At 29.9% G+C, this 12,784-nt stretch overlaps 1 long non-coding RNA gene and 1 other non-coding gene across 2 annotated transcripts; both read left to right on the forward strand.

The window, feature by feature from the left end:
- The first annotated feature begins 2,153 nt into the window (after positions 1–2,153).
- Positions 2,154–3,962, forward strand: LOC148760472 (uncharacterized). Its single transcript, XR_016023199.1, has 3 exons — positions 2,154–2,244; positions 2,895–2,974; positions 3,844–3,962. It is a non-coding gene; the product is annotated as an uncharacterized LOC148760472 (long non-coding RNA).
- Positions 3,963–5,304: 1,342 nt separating this feature from the next.
- Positions 5,305–5,397, forward strand: LOC148760473 (small nucleolar RNA snoR8a). Its single transcript, XR_016023274.1, has one exon. It is a non-coding gene; the product is annotated as a small nucleolar RNA snoR8a (small nucleolar RNA).
- The last annotated feature ends 7,387 nt before the right edge of the window (positions 5,398–12,784 follow it).

Here is a 12,784-nt window from a genome sequence, read left to right on the forward strand (position 1 = left end):
ATAATTTAGTGAAGAAACAGGTCATTTTTTCTTTGAATTTCATGTCTAACAACTAGTTTTGGAGCCTAAGGTCAATCCCTATAAGGCAGCAAAAGTCTTGCACATTTTGTGGAGTGAGGGTTTACCTTTCAAGGTTTAGGCATAGATCCCCATAGCTTAAATCATGAGAAATGCTTCTTTTTTAATCCAATTTGTGTTGGCTCCATTAGTTTTTTATTATAAAAAAAATTCTCACTCATTTATGTCTAACTATACTACTTGAGTGTGCAGGATGAAAATGTATGTCAATAATGAATTAATCACTGAAAAGCAAATATCAAAATTCATAAGAATGAGCTACCAATGAGCCACAAAACAAAAGCCTCTTAGTCAAATAACTAAGGGAGTTAGTAAGCTAAAAGTCAAAAGTGAAGTTGAGCAGTTCAGAGATAGTAAGCTCTTAGTCAGTTAAGGCCTCACTTAGTTAACTAAGAGAGTAAAGCAGATTGTGAGACAAAGAAGACTTAGTCGACTAAGAAATGTCGTTAATCAACTAAGAGCTCAGTGCCAGAAACTTCAATCATAAGACAGAGACAACTTAATTAACTAAGAAGTATGTTAGTCAACTAAGAGCACTCTATCTGAAAATTTGAATTTGAATGCTAGAAGACAAACTAACAGCTAGAACTGACTCCAAATCATTTCCAACGGTCTGAAACTATCAAACATCCATCAGAGTTAGTTTTTCAAGTATATAAGGCACCCCCAACAGCTAGGGACAACAAGGGATGCTTCTAAGATAAAAAAGAGCTAAAAAATAGCAAAAACTCTCTCCAACCTTCTTGCACTTCACTCTAATCTTTGTAATAGAGTTTAACACTTCATCTTGTACCACTCAAATCAAGTTAGTGATCATAGGTACTTTTTTCTACTTGTACTTCTTGATGACTTAGAGTGTGCGAGTCACTCTAAGGGGATTGATTAAGCTTGGGTTAGCTTGATTGGTTGTTTAGGTTCTAACTCAGTATAAGAAAAGTTAGTTTTGGGTTTTGGTTGATCTCAGGAAAAATCATTGTTAAAGGTTGTGGCTGAGCTTGTGAAAAGCCATTGTAAAAACTTGGTGGAAGCTTGGAAATTTTACCGTTTATAGTGATTTGGTTTGGAAATTCTTGATTAGAAGATTAAGGTAGTGGATGTAGGTCTTTGACCGAACTACTATAAATCTTTATGCGTTGTTTGCTCTGTTTTATTTTTCATTTCATTCTTCCTTAAATCATTCCTTCATCTAGCATTTAACTTCTCATCATTGACCTTTAACTTGCCCCCAAATAGAAGTCAATTTTAGTAACATTCAAAAATTACTATTCACCCCCCTCTAGCACATTTATTGGGGACCAAAAATTTGATGCCAAACACTTAAGCATTTCAAAAGCAAATCTATGGAGGTTTCTAACATCAATAATTTAGGTTCAAAATGCATTCAAATAAGTTCAACAATAGTCAAAAGACCTATCCTGTCAAACCCTGCTTTGTAAAATAATTATAATGTCATTCACATGCTCGATAGAATGTTTGTATATTTAGGAAGTTCAAAAAATCGTTAAAAGACGATATTGCCCCTAATGGTATCATTAAGTCGATTAAGCCTCGAACTAGTTCAAATAGGAATTTTAAGGTGAAATTAAGAGTTTCACAGTTCAAGGATGACTCAAAATGGTAATTAGGAGTTCGAGAATCAATTCGGAGTCAAATTGAAATTTTCACTATATAGGGGTAAAATTGTAATTTTTCCATCTGCGGACAAAATTTGAGATTTTGAGAGAATTTAGATCACATTTGACAAATTGGGGAATGATATGAGTATAAGGGATAAAAAATATGTCTATGGGCAATTTTTCAGTTTTTGGGGCAAAAATGTAATTTTTGATTTTTACGGGGGCAAAAGTGTAAATATCAAAAATTACTTCACCAAGACTTTGGATAAGTTTGAGAATTTTATCTAAGTTATGGATATTTTAAGAAATAATGTGTGGTGGAGATTTAAAGCTTAAAAGATAAGAATTTAAAAAATGGACCAATAATGTAGTGACATGTGGCAAGTTTAGATTATTATATTATTTAACTATAAAAATCAGCCCACACCACCATTTTCTCTTCATTATGGCCGGCCATAGCAAGAAAACAAAGGGGAAAAGAAAAACAAAAACCTAGGGGGAGAAATTCAAGGAAAAATTGATGAAAATTCAAGGAAACAAGTGACCAAAGGTAAAATTTCTTGATTTTGACTTGTGCTTTACCTTTCCCATGCATTTCCCATCATTTTCCATGGTTGAATCATGTGATTTGAGGATGAATTCAATTCTGGAAAAATGGGTTAGGAGAGAGAAACTTGTTAGATTAATTTGATTTTAAGTTATGTTAGTGTTTTAAGTTAGTTTAGCATATTTAGGAACAAAACAACAAGAAAAGAATTTATTTTCCTCCATTACCATTATTGGCCGAATTTTCTAGGGGAATATTGGCTGATGATCTTGATGTTTATTTGAGGACTTATGATGAATAATGATGAATTATGAGTCTAGAAAAATAATGGAAATTTTTGGAGCAAAAATATGAATTTTACCCATTAGGGGTATTTTCGTAATTTGCTATTAGGACTGATAATTTGCACCACACCGAGGGACATTAAGTCAATTTGGGTGCAATTGAGGTATAGAAACTGAAAAAAATTAATTTCAGATTAAATTGGACGCGTTAGTAATTTAATCGGGTAATAGGCCGAATTAGGTCAGCACCGCATTTAATCGGTAGTCGGATAAGTTGCATGTCATATCATGCATATATACCGAGCCTGAATTGATTTTATAATGGTCAAGCATTGATGTGGTGAATTATGTATTGTACATTGTGGCTAGGTGGTGAGCAAATTACACTAGTAAAAGTACCAAAATTGTGCTTGAAGACTGGGATTAGGAGTACATCGACTCCTAGAACTGTGAGTGGACAATTTATCGTCTTAAATATCTAGAGTAATTATACTTGTTTGATGCTTTTATTGAATGGTGAATTTAAATTATAAAATATTATATTTTTCAATTCAAATGTTTTTTTTTAATAAAAATGAGATTTATACTGGTTTTGAAATCAAATATTGTTTTGGGAAAATTGAGTATATGGAGACTGTGTTGAAATTTATGATTTTATATGTTATTGAAATTGGGGCTTATGACACTATGGTAGCATGATGGTTAAATTTTTGGGGTTGGCATGAAATATATGAACAATTTTGGATTGGTCTCGGTAGACTGGATTAAATTTTATTCGCCATATAAAGCTACTGAAAATTTTATGGGTCTGGTGGTATATTAAACGGTCACTGCAGTGGTGGGGGTTTCCGTGGACTGCCTATGAGAGGGGCACGGTAACTCAATTATATACTTACCTCCGGGGGGAGATGTTGGGTGAAGTATCTCCTGAGGTATGATTTGAGTGCACCTCACGTTCGGGCCACCACGTGAGAGTGAGACTCAGCCAACGCCAAGGAACGGCTGTGTGTCAGATGTGAAAACATGTTTATGGGTATGGGTCATTGAACAGCCTTGGCGGTCTCAGTGGGATACCTTGACGAAGGTACCCGCGAGAATGATATTGGCAGGGGCCAAATTTAAAAAAATTCATAAGTCGGGGAAATTTTGATGAAAAGAAATTATTTGGTATAGATTGAAACGAATTTTGTGTTATGAACATTATTGAGATATAACGTTTTTATATTGTCTCCATCTACTCGGCTTTAGATGCTTTTGATGGTAATTGTTTACTCACTGGGATTATTTAATCTCACCCCTCTTCCTATCCATTTTTCAGGCTCAGGACAGTTTGTTGATAGTTGATTAAGACGAGAATTAATCTCGGAGTTGCATCATAGGAAGTAAGGGTTCGTAGCTCTACACCTTCTTGGTTAGTTGGGGGCCCACATGTCACTGTAAACGAAATTTTATACTTTAATTATCTTTATTACTATATGAATAAATTTATTTTACTCTTACGCTACAAAAGTTATTTTAGGAAGACTTTGAAAATATTGTGTTTTAAGAAAATAGAATATTTTATTTAATATTTTTATTATATTCAAATAGCTATAATTTTACTTTAAACGAATGTTTTAGACTTCAAAATTTAATTTAAATCATGAAATATGTGTTTCCACTTACATATTACATTTTTTCGGATTTCGAAATTTCAAAAAAAAAAATGACGAATATGCCCCAGTGAGCTAGAAAATAATATTTTTATTGTTTTGAGTTGGAAACAACTTATGATTTCTTGAAATGCGAGATTTAATAACTGTCGCTCACCGGGGAGATGCGGAAGTTGATGCTAAGCCTTGCGGGGTTTCGATCGGCATTCTGGGTAATGAGTGCTTATCGGGACGTTGCGGCGGTTGTCACGGGCCCGATGGGAGTTCCGGGTCGTGACATATCCAGTCCTTGTATTCGTCACTTTTGTTTAATTTAGTCTTTATACTCAAAATCGAAGTAATTTAATCTCTTGATTTTGGGAATTGCATCAATTTAGTCCCTCCCCATAACGACATCTAATTTTTCGTTAAAGGATGACATCAGTGATGACATCAATGTTGACGTGTCACATTTTGATGATGTGGCATGCCACATGGCATCGAGTGATGACGTGGTAATAACACGTGGCACTATACGATGACATTGTAGTGTTGACATGGCATTGACATGCTGACATGTTAGTGTCACGTGGCAGATAAAAAATTTTCAAAAAAAATTCGGCCACGTCATAGGGATTAAATTGAACAAAAATATATAGTACAAGGATTAAATTGAATAAAATCAAGATGTTGAGGGAGTAAATTGAAAAAAAATTGAAACATATAAATCTTTAAGTAGATTATTGATATACTTATTAACAAGCCAAATATTTAAGTGTAAAAGATTTATGGTGTTAAAAATATATATAAATATGTTTTTACTTGATTATTTGATTTTAGAATATGTAAATTAATTTATCTTTTCTACAAAAATTGAGTTTGAATTATCCTTTTATAAAAAAATTTGAAAAATTTTTCTAAATAATATAAAAATTTGAAAATTTTTTTAAATAATATAAAAATTTGAAATGCTTTTTAAAATTATATAAAATAATATAAAATAACTAAATAAATTCTTTTTTCTCCTATTTATAATAGTATAAAAATTTAAAATTTATTTAACTTAGTTTTTAACTTGAGCTATAGTCAAATTAGCAAAATATATTAATTTAGTTTTTTCTCTTAAAAAAATGAAAAGCGGAGATATGTAGTTAGCGATGATTATAAAAATAATTTCTCGTTCTGACTTGTTTAATTAGAACATGACAAACCTCTTATTATAATCATAGAATCTAAGCTCCACCCTTTCAATATTTTATTTAGTTTTTATGTTTTTATTTTATTTAATATTTCAAGTTATATTTTTTAAGTTGAAATTTCTTAGATTAAAGACTACATTTATGATTGATAAAGTTAAATATAACAGTAAATATTTATACCATTTTATTTTATTAATAAATTTTTTGTAGATCCAAATTAATAATTTAAATCTAAATTTAGCAAAATTTGATTGTGTATTTGAATTTAAATAAAATCATTTTATAAGAAATTTTGAGTAAATTTAAATAATAGGCAAATTGGGTAAGAGTTGAATAATTTCAAAAGAATGTGTATTTATAAATTGTGAAAGTTATAGCTAAATCAACATATTTGGCTAATTTGAGTAAATTTAAATAAAAGGTAAATTGGGAAAAAGTTGATTAATTTCAAAAGAATGTATATTTGTAAATTGTGAAAGTTGTAACTAATCAATATATTTAGTCATTTTATGTTATTTTATTTTAACGTAATGCAAGTTATTTATCTAAACTTGACTTTAGATATGAATTTTTTTTCAAAATTTTTTTATAGAAGAAGAATTCAAAATTAATTTTTGTAAAAAAAAAAATTAATTTACATAGTCTGGAATCAAATAATCAAGAAAATATTTATATATTTTTTAACACCATAAATCTTTTACCCTTAAATATTTGGCTTGTTAATAAGTATATCAATAATCTATTTAAAGATTTCTATTTTTCAAATTCTTTTTCAATTTAGTCTCCCAACATCTCAATTCTATTCAATTTAGTCCCTACACTATATATTTTTGTTCAATTTAATCACTATGACGTAGTAGAATTTTTTTTTTAGAATTTTTTTTGATACGCCATGTGGCATTGACATGTTAACATGTCAATGCCACACCAGTACTACCATGTCATCGTATAGTGCCACGTGTGTCAATTAAAATTCTATTACATAAGTATACGTATCGAATAGATAGTATATAAGTAAGTAGAGTATCAATCCCATAGAGAATTGATTTAAAATTTTACTAAGTATTAAAATTAGAACAATTTAATTTTATCCAAACAATCAATATCAAATAACTAAATTAATTAACTAAAAATAATTAATCAAAAATTAAACCAAAAAGAAAAATCAAAATAATAGTAACTTGAGTAAATATCAAATCAAACAAGTCTAGAATTATAATATCCCTCACACTTCATCTAAATCTTACCTTTCTTCCTTAACTTATTTTAATAGGTTGAATTGCTAATCTAGAGTCCTAAATTATTTATAAGGGTCTCCCGACTCATGTTATAAAAATATCCCATTTATACTAACAAACTTAATCTATAGTTCCCTAAGTTGACCTATAATTTAATTGGGCTTAAAAGTGTAATGAAAGGCTCAAAAATCAATTGTCAATCTTTAAAATTTGCATTCCCGCCACAATATACCTAGTTATTTTTCCGATATGATTTTCTCTATATTTGAGGCAAAAATGGATAAAGTGACATTCATAAAAGTTTTAGCTCTATCTCTTAGCTTTCCAATGGTTTAAGAATCGCAGCATTTAGAGTTTTGTAGAGTAAGTTATGATCAAAATACTGAAGTATATGCAAATAAACTTTCGAGTCTTTCAACACCTGATTTTTCAAAATTAAGCCCAATTCTCTTCAATCCTACAAAAATATAAAAACTAATAAATAATAACCAAATTAAAGGAAATAAACACAAAATTAAAATAACTTACTTAAAAATAAACTAATTATAAAAATAACAAAAATAAACTAAATTATAATTAAAAATTAAGGACTTAGCTAATATTTAATAACAAAATTAGACTAAAATAATTCTATAAAATAGAATTATCAAAGTGGCATTACCATGTCATTACTAGGTGCCACGTGGCATGCCGCATCATCAAAATGTGACATGTTAATGCTGACATCATCACTAACGTTAGCAATGATGTCATCTTTTAACGGTAAAATTGGATGCCGTTAAGGGAAGAGACTAAATTGATGCAATTTTCAAAATCAAGAGATTAAATTGATTCAACTTTGAGTGTAGAGACTAAATTGAATAAAATTGAAGAGTACTAGGTTTGGATAGGCCTTTTGACCTTTCCAAAATCATTCAAGCAATTTTGATAATTTTTGTCATTTTAAAGCTAATAAAACTATGGGTTTTTAACATGAATAATTAAGTTTAAAACTCATTTAAACAACTTCAAAAATCATTCAAGCAATTTTAATCATTTTTTTAATGTCAAAATTATAATCATTTTAAAGCTAGCAAAAAACCATTAAAAATAACGAGTAATAAAACTAACATTTCACCAAGCTCTAGGGTATGAATTTTTAAGTCGAGTTATACTCAATATTATTATATTAATAAAAATTATATTAAAATTTAGAATATTTTTCTGAGAATAATAATTTAGAATTAAGAATATATTTAAAATATTTTTAATTAAATATAATTTTATTAAAAAATATATTAATAATAAATTTAATTCAAATGAGTGAATTGAGTTCAAGATCAAATGTTGCTTTTAGAGGAATCAATCAGTTTGACTCGACCCACGAATACCTTTAACTATGGATAGACACGTCAAATTTGAGAAAAAGAATTTAAGTTAAAAAAATCAATGCACTTAAGTATTTGGATTAAAGATATTCTCTACTCAAAAATTTAAGTTAAAATACTCTACCCCAAAAAAAAAATTCCATTGCAAAATTTACCTACATTTTTAGACAATAACATATCCCAGTGCTTTATTATTTAATAAAATTATAAATTATTGTAAGTTTCAACACTTGCATTCCATTTATTAACTCCACAATTTGTTTAAATATAAAAATTAATTCTATCTTTGGTTTGTCAAGTTTTAAGGAGTAATTTGTTTTTACTTAGTAATGAGGTCCTCGATTTTTATTTTTAAAATTTTTACTTTTACGGTTAATGATCAAATTTATCATTCTATTAAAATGGATGTTTATGAGTTTTTTTTTTTTTAATGTAATGTTACCAAGTTACCTCAATTTATTATCAGCTTTAAAACTCTAAACAAATGTAAATGAGTATACCTTCAGGAGTATTGTCAACATAAATCAAAGTGAACAAATACCATTTTCAAGAAGCTTCATGACAAATCTATAACTATATTCAAAAGAAGCCCCAAAGGGCTTCCTTGCTTTACACTTGACAATGATATTGTTTGAAGGAGGAAATTAACAATAAAGCCCAAATCCAAGAGCCAATTACTTTGTAGGAGGTTCACCTCAAGATGAAAAGACATTTATATTGGTTTAACTATTTGACAAAGTCAATTGCTCTATCAATCTCATTTCATAAATTTATTAATAATATAAAAAAAATTCTTGACAGTCAAATAAATGAAAATTAACTAAATCCAAAATATGAGCTAACTTACTATTAGTATTTTTTTGATGATAGCCATATAAAAGTACAAGAATCTCATAAAATTTCCAAAGTGAGTGTTTTCAAAGTTTTTTACTTCATTCAACAGTTAAAAAATATGTTTCCTAACACATATAAAATTTGACATTAATGGAATACCCCATTTCAAGTCTATCTTATCATCTAAAATTTATCAGCATATACAAGAGAAAAATTTAAAGAGAAAAATGAGTAGTAAAAAGAAGTACTATAATTTGTACAGTTACAGTCTTTTGCTTCATCATCAACAAACAAGCACATAATTGATTATACAATTTCATATCACTAAATCAACCTGACTATGAAAAAAAAATAAAATACTTATATGCATTTAAGATCACTAAATCAACTTGAGTATGAAAAAAAAAACTTACATGCTTATGGGTGTCAAGCCCTATTTTATAAATACTTGTCATGACATACATGTGATGGATAGTATGTTTGTATACTAGGAGAGTCTCAAAAAATTTATAAAAGTTGGTATTGTACCTAGAGGTACAATTGAAATACCCCATACTTTGATATGGTGATAAATAAAGTTGATCGAATGTAAATTGAGGTCAATTAAAATATTTAGAAGTGATAAAAGACGAAAGGAGTAGTTTAGGATAAAATATTTCGCTAGTGAGAAAATAATAATAAAATAATAATAATTTTATCGGAGGAGAATTTGTGAGATAAAAGGCGATTTAGAAGTCAAGTGAGGCATAATAAGGTATTTTGGGTACCAAGGAGACAAGATAAAATTTTTAGAATAAAATAATGTTTTATTAATGAAATAATATTAAAATATTAATATTTAGCTTGATGTCGAAGTCAATCAAGAAGAAGGATCATATGGTTGATCCAAGTGGGGGAGAAGATGACAAGCCCGACTCTATAAAAATATTTATCATGACATACATGTGATGGATAGCATGTTTGCATGCTAGGAGAGTCCCGAAAAATTTACAAAAGTCGGTATTGTACCTAGAGGTATAATAAAGTTGATTTAAGCCTCGAACTGGATCAAATAGAGAATTTATGATGAAATTAAGAATTTTAAATTCTCAGAATGGTTTAATATGGTGATTCGGAATTCGAGGATCAATTTGGAGTCAAACCGAAATTTTCGCTATCTAGGGGTAAAATGGTCATTTGCCACCTAGGGACAAAATGAAAATTTTAGAAAAGATTTTTTTGGCTCCATTTGACTTATTGGAGTATAATTTGACTTATTTGAGTAAGATTTGAGGTTTAGAAGTGAAAAATTTTAATTTCGGTATAATTTGGAGTAAAAGGGTAAAATGGTAATTTTGCCACCCTAGGGGCAAAATTGTAATTTTCCACCACCAGGACATTTTTCCAGCACATGGTCTTCCTTTATCCTCATTTTTGACCATTGACTAATTGTGTGGTGGAGATAAAAAGGATTAAAATTTTAAAATTTTAAAAATAGACCAATAAGAAAATGCCATGTGTCATACCTTTATTATTTTATTGTTTCTTTATAAAAAGGCATAAAATCAGCCCATTTTCTTCATATGGCTGGCCAAGCAAGGAAGAGAGAGAAAGAGAGGAAGAACAAAGGGAAAAACAAGAAAACCTAAGTGAAAAATTCAAAGAAAAAGTGAAGAAATCAAGAAAACAAGTTAGGTAAGTTAGAATTTATTTAGTTCTCTTTGATACCTAGCTTACCCATGCTTTTGTTCTTAATTTTCATGGTTGAATATTGAGTTATTATGATGAATTCAATTCTGAAAAAATGGGTTAGGAGAGAGAAACTTGTTAGATTAATTTGATTTTAAGTTATGTTAGTGTTTTAAATTAGTTTAGCATATTTAGAAACAAAACAACTAGAAAAGAATTTATTTTCTCCCACAACCCTTAATGGCCGAATTTACCATGTGTTGAGTGAGGATGAATTTGATTTTCATTCTAGGAGAATTGGTTAAGAAATGATGAATTATGAGCCTAGAAAAATAATAAGAATTTTCAGAGCAAAAATACGAATTTTTACCCACTAGGGGTATTTTCGTAATTTGCTACCGAGACTGATAAATTGAATCTCATTTACAATCACTAAGGTAATTTAAGTATAATTGGAGTGTAGAAAGTGAGAAGAATTGATTTGGAGTTAAATTGAAGATAATACGCCGAATTAGGTCAACACCGCATTTAAACGGTAGTCGGATAAGTTGTATATCATATCATGCATATATACCGAGCCTGAATTGATTTTATAATGGTCAAGTATTGATGTGGTGAATTATGTATTGTACATTGTGGATAGGTGGTGAGCAAAGTACACTGGTAAAAGTACAGAAATTGTGCTTGGAGACTGGGATTAGGAGTACATCGACTCCTAGAACAGTGAGTGAACTTATTATCGTCTTAATTATTTAGAGTAGATTTATACAACTATGTGATTTCATGGAAAATGGGTTTAAATGGTAAATTGCTATGTTTTAGGAGAAATTGCGATTTTATAAAATAATTTTATAAATTTTTTGAAAAAATCGAATACTAGTTTTGAAAATTGAGTAATTGGAGACTGCCTGCTTGTGTTGTAAATTTAAGGTTTTGAATTGAATGGCTTATGACAATAAATGAGCATGAATGGCTAAATTGATTTTGGTGTTAGAATTATTTATACTGTGTATTCAGCCTTGAGAGGCTAGGTTGCGATAAATTGCCATGTCATGCTAGAATGAATTTTATTGATTGGTGGATTATATATTAATTATTTACTGCAGAGGGGGTTCCGTGGACCAACCTATTAGAGGGGCACGGTAAACTCCATTATATTATTACCTCAAACGGAGAGGCGCATAGGGTATATCTTGGGGTAAAGCTTAGGGTTCACTTCACGCCAAACCACCACGTGAAGGGGAACTCAGCCAACGCCAAGGAACGTGTCACGACCCGGAACTCCCCATCGGGCACGTGACAACCGCCGCGAGGCCTCGACAGACATTCTTCACCCCGAATGCCGATTGAAACCCCGCAAGACTTAGCATCAACTTCCGCATCTCCCCGGTGAGCAACAGTTATTAAATCTCGCATTTCAAAAAAATCATAATTCATTTTCAAATAAGAACAATAAAATATTTTTTTTGGCTCACAGGGGTATTTTTGTAATTTTTCGTCAAAAATCTCAAAACTTGCTAAAAATGTAGTAGGTAAGCAGAAAATATATTTTTAATGATTTAAAAACAATTAAGTATCTAAAACGTTCATTTGAAAGAAAATTGTTGACAACTAGTACTATTCAAAAATAATAAATAAAATATTCTATTTTCTCATAAAATAAATTTTTATAGAAATATTCGTAAATAATTTTTCGCACATGAAAGTAAAGTAAAAATTGTATGAATAGAAATAAAGATAACCAAAATATAAGTTTTGATCTGTAATGACACGTGGGCTCCAATTGACCAAGAAGATGTAAGACTGTGAACTCTTACTTTCTATAATGCAGTTCCGAGCTTAGTTCTCGTCCTACTCGACTATCTACAAACTGTCCTGAGCCTGAAAAATGTATAGGAAGAAGGGGTGAGATTTTATAATCCCAGTGAGTAAACAGATACCATCTAAAGTATCTAAAGTCGAGTAAATGGAGACAATTAAAATAAGTCATCATACTGTAATTTCATTCCCTTTCAACTCATTTCAACCAAATAAAATCAATCCATATAAATCGAGTAATCAACTTGGCTTATGAATTTCTTAAAACTTTGGCTCGTGCCAAAACTCATACTCAGTGATACCTTGCGCAGGGCATCCAACCGAGTCCGTCAAGGTTGTTAAAATTTCATATACACTTAAAATATATTTTTAGTTTGAGAAAAATACAGCCGTTCCTTGGCGTTGGCTGAGTTCCCTTTCACGTGGTGGTTTAGCGTGAAGTGAACCCTAAGCTTTACCCCAGGAGATACCCTACGCGCCTCTCCGTTCGAGGTAATAATATAA

This window comes from Theobroma cacao, chromosome 10 (assembly GCF_053813885.1).
Source record: "Theobroma cacao isolate CCN51 chromosome 10, ASM5381388v1, whole genome shotgun sequence".
In the NCBI taxonomy this organism is placed as follows: Eukaryota; Viridiplantae; Streptophyta; class Magnoliopsida; order Malvales; family Malvaceae; genus Theobroma; species Theobroma cacao.